The sequence below is a fragment of the Montipora foliosa genome, chromosome 1 (genome assembly GCF_036669935.1).
Source record: "Montipora foliosa isolate CH-2021 chromosome 1, ASM3666993v2, whole genome shotgun sequence".
In the NCBI taxonomy this organism is placed as follows: domain Eukaryota; kingdom Metazoa; phylum Cnidaria; class Anthozoa; order Scleractinia; family Acroporidae; genus Montipora; species Montipora foliosa.
The window spans coordinates 59,565,394-59,570,393 of record NC_090869.1 but is presented as its reverse complement, the minus strand read 5'-3'; the positions used below and the strand labels follow the sequence as shown (position 1 = coordinate 59,570,393).

Sequence of the window (5,000 nt, the reverse complement as noted above, 5' to 3'; positions counted from 1 at the left end):
AACGTTTTGTCACAAACTTAAAAAGCGCTGTTACATCAGTTGTGCAATGTTTCGAGCGACATCATTGTAAAATGAACTCAAATTCGTTTTCAGTAGCCTGCGTGCAGGAGTGTGAACTGAACGCTCATAGTACCGACAGAACTACGAGCCGGCGCCCAAATCACATACCGTGTGTACGCAGCCTAGTTTTAATGAGGTTGGAGTCGAACGACCTCGAAATGGAGGATGACAGGAGAAAGCTTATTCAGTTGCAAATCATTGTTTGTGAAAGGCAAGTGCCTGCTACAGCATTTTTTTTTTACACGGGACACAATGACTGGTTCTCCGAATTGCAAGTAAGGTTAAACCGCTGTCAATCAAACCATCGAATGGTGCAAAGCCAAGTCAAGGCTCAAGTTGATTTAGCCGCGATATTCATTGAAATTCAAATTCAAGTTTTCTCTGGTTCCAGACAGGTGATGGACAAAGCAGAGTCAAACCACTGACCCCAGTCCATGGACTACCCCAATGGACTACCAAAATGGACCGCTCCAAAATAGACTACATTTAAAGAATACTAGTTCGAATGAGTACTATTGCAACGACCGGGTTGTTAAAAGAAAATTTCGGATTGTCAACCCGACGGATAAATTGTAATCTCATGATTGATGTTCAGTTGTGAACTCAAATGTTCAATGCTGCGCTCATTCCTTAGTAGTCACTCTTACAATTCAAGCTGTGAAGTTCAATGTTGTATGCTCTACAGTCAATTGTTGACATGTAAAGTTGAAAGTTCTATGATAAAGTTGAATGTTGAATACGTTGAAAATGAAAGTTATCAACTGAAGTTGAAAGTTGTTTGATAAAGTTGAATGTTGCTTTGCAAAGTTGATTTTTGGCGGGGATGGAACACCATAGCTTACAACCAATAGTGCTCAATCGAAATAGTATTTTTAGGGTAATCCATTTGGGTAGTCCATGGAATGGGGATCAGTGTTTTGTCCACACAATGCAAATAAAATGCAAATAACATAACTTAAATGAGTTGTACACAATAATTGGAAAGCCAATAGTTTGCATTGTGGCCCATAAAACTGAAAAGAAAAGAAATTTATTTAAAAAAAGGGAAAAATTGCTGGTGCTAAAGAGCTCAAGCTAAAAGTTACTCATTTTAAAGCTATGGTTAATAAATACTCTCTAAATTTTCTTGCAGAAGAAGTCTCTCTCCAGTCTGTCCTCGGGTTTAAGCCGCTTACGTGAAATGTTCGCTGACTTGAATTTATACGATACTTTGGTGCAAGCAAAGCATCATTAGTTGTGGCTAGTGCCTTGTGACTATGAAATTATATTATTCAATGGTTTGAACCCAGGAGTTACTAAGTGAAGTACGATCGTCCGGGTGAGTGTAGTCCTGAGAAGGTTTCGCAAAAGTTGGCCATGTAGCACTTCTATATCAAAAGAATTAACTATTGGAGGGTAATGTGAAGTGCTGTTTCCTACCCATGTAAACCATGTGAGCGTTAGCCCTACTAATGGAATTGGGGCCACACAAGGACAGAGAAAAACTCTGACCAGGATGGGAATGAATCCACGACCTTCGGGTTAGACCACCGCTGCTCTACCGAATGAGCTACAAAGTTCAGACGAGAGAAGGCCGTTCCAACATCGGCTGGTATTTTTTACAGGTCAAAGGTCATTGTTTTACCAATACGGAAAGTATCCTAAAAAAGCTAACCTTAGCTTTTATGAATGTTTAGGATACTTTGTGTATTGGTAAAACAATGACCTGTAACCTGTAAAAAATACCAGCCGTTCAACGTTGCTGCTCAACAAAGTCGAACAGGCGAACAAGAAACGACGACGGCTACGGCAACGCCAACGCCAAAAAGCAGTAATATTATTGGTTAAAAGAGGAAAAATGGTGCTGCACGTTTGGCACGTATTTTGGTACATTCCTATCCGTACTCTGCAAAACAACAACGCGAAACAAACAAATATAAGTTTTTGACGACAACAGTGAATCTTTCATTCTCTCTCTTTCCTTCAAAACCGTTTTTCATATTTCGCAAATATTGTATAAGGCGAACTGTGACGCAGCGGCACTCTAACCACCTGAGCTACGAAGCCACTGATGTTGAATGACCCGCTCCCAACATCAGTGGCTTTATGGCTCAGTTAGTTAGAGCGTCGCACCGGCATCGCGAGGTTACGGGTTCAAACCCCATTGAAGCCCTGGGGACGGTTGCTCGAAGCCTGGTTAGCGCTATCCGTTAGTTAAGAGGTATCAAAACCTATAGGTTTCCATGGTATTTAACATTCCCTCTAAATTTAAAACACTCCCTTATAATAGCTTTTATCAGCAATACAACCTGTACCTTTTAAGTACCCAATGAAGAATATTTGATGTCTGCCGTCACTGTCAATAATCGTTTTTAATTTTTTTTTGCTATACGAAATTGTATGTAAGAAGACATGCATTTTTAATTTTCCTTTCTCCGTTACGCATTGCTTGCAAGTTTATGTAAATGTCTTTGTATGCCAGTTAGTTACACGTGGCAGTGACCAGCTCTGATCTCAAGCCATAATTATATCCCATAACTGTAGTAAAACATAATTACGATGTCGTCACTACGCACATTTTACCTTTGATTATTTATGTAATTTGTTGTTTCCTTTTCTTTCCTTCTTATTTTTGTAATCTATAATAATCACTTTGCTATAACCTCTTGAAATAGTGCAAAAATAAAAAAAATCACAAAAATCACAGAACAGTAAGCAAAAGACAACTGATGCGGCCTTTCGGATTCGGCGGGTCTAATTTGCAGGTCGCAGGTCATTGTTTCACCAATACAGAAAGTATCCTAAACATTCTTAAAAGCTAACCTTAGGCCTAATTATGCCTAAACAAAAGTTTTTAGGCCTAAGGTTAGCTTTTATGAATGTTTAGGATACTTTCTGTATTAGTCAAACAATGACCTGCAACCCGCGACCTGCGACCTGCAAATTAGACCCGCCGTTTCGGATACTAATAAAAATAATTACGAAAATTCTTGTTGCTGTTACGTCCATGCAAGCGGCTTTTACTTCGTGTAGAAGACACACATGACGTAAAACAATAGAACAAAAATCGTGAAACAATACCTAAACATTCTTAATCCCTAAAGACCCCTAAAGCTTTTGTAACGTCATGTGCGTCTTCTACACGAAGTAAAAGCCCTGCAAGCGAAGAACTGCGAAATAGCCCGAAATTGCCTCACAGACATGCTACATTATATTGTAATGCAAATTAGAACTAAACGTGAAAAGGGCTATTCGTCTGTTGTCAACAGAATAGCGCTCTTTCGATATATTAAAATTCAGTCCTAAACAAAAAAAGGTATCACCTCGAGGCTCTGGGGAATAAACTCATACAAACGTGGTCTCTATGACGAAGAGAGAAGACCCTGAGAATGAAAATGAGTGTTCGTGTGTGGCGACCATTACTCTTCTCGGCTGTTGTCATTTGGCGAATTTCGATTTGTTTTCTCGGTGCGATTAATTTACAAGGTACGGAGAAGTCGTCTTCCTTTCTGACGCTTGCATTAAGCGAGTTGTGCCAGCTATATTGCAAGGAGGCATGCCTTCAAACTTGTGTCGCACAGACAAAACATAATGACAAAGTCCAGTATTTTTCTTAAAGATTTACGATTAGCAATTTGAGGTTCCCTCTTTTAACTATGATTGGTTGACACGTTGCGTGACGCCGCCAGTTGTAGATTCGCAAGTTAAAAAACTAAGGGACGGACCATTAGAAAAGTGATGGGGGCGGGGGGGGAAGGGGGGGGGGGGGATGGGGAACAAAACAAAAAATTCATGCAAGGGAAAATGCCAAGAAAAAAAATTCACGCAAAGAAGAAGGTAAAGAAAAAAAAAATACATGTAGAAGGAAGGTCCACTTTTCCTATCAAAAATTCTCACATTTACTGGTAATGTTAAAACAGAAAAGCTAGTTAATTTGTAAAAGTATAGTTTACGTACAGTGTTGTAAGCTGGAAGCAACGAATACTCTTAGTTGACAATTGCACTTTTCTGCTGATTTATCCAGCTTTATCGTAAACAAATTCTCCCCTGCAACTAGCGACTGATTCCAATATTTCCACTGATGAATAAAAGTAGACGGCATTGACCTCTTCGTTGAACGCAAATATTTCACGAGTCTCTGAAGTTGTGTATTCATGCCTGAAGCGCGTTGACACATTTTGGCAGTTGATTGCAAAAGATTTGCTGCCTGAGAAACTCGTATGCTCAAATGCACCCAATTGTAATGCGTCACAAGCCCTATCCTGCAACATGATTACTTCAGTGACTCTTAACTCTGTCAATCACCGCCCCCTCCTTCCCCCATGATAACTTGGGGCCATGTCCAGCTTTGGCTGTTGACTGGGAAATACACAAACCACAGTAAATGGCATTTCCCATCGAACGGAACAGTGGAAATTTCGGGTGCTTGCCATTATGCCTGACCATCAGGTCGGATACCAGTGGAACTAAGCACGGAAAATGGAACGATATTTTTCATCTAAGGTCAATTTCCAACCGGACCGAAGCGTTCCATTTACGTTTCGACCAAAGTTTCGGTTACATCACAATAAAATGCCGCTGGAAACGAGAATTTTTGGAAATGGATCGGCACGTTTCGGTCGGACCAGACCGACCGGGTCAAAGAGGACCACCTCCAGAGGTGGTCCCAAATATTCCGGTCGGACCGAACCGAAACGGACCTTTCCATTTGACTTCAGCCCGAAATTTGCGGAAATTTTTCCTTAATGGAAAGCACCCTTCCACCTATTTTCCAGTCTCACGTTAGCCGAAAACAATTGCAAATGGTAAGCGCCATCTCGTTGGGCGGGGTTTACTGATTTTGGAAAAACTGTTACCATTGTTCACCGGTCATCCCAACCGCTTTATTCTGACAAATGTCAAGCACCCCTAATTTCCTCGAAACTGGAAGTCCTAAATTGTTTCTCCCCTAAACGCTTTCT

The 5,000-nt window shown here is 40.6% G+C and overlaps 1 long non-coding RNA gene across 1 annotated transcript in view; it reads right to left on the bottom strand.

The window, feature by feature from the left end:
• Positions 1-5,000, bottom strand: part of LOC138002951 (uncharacterized) — a 12,165-nt gene that overhangs the window by 189 nt on the left and 6,976 nt on the right. The gene's annotated exons all lie outside the window — the stretch shown is intronic.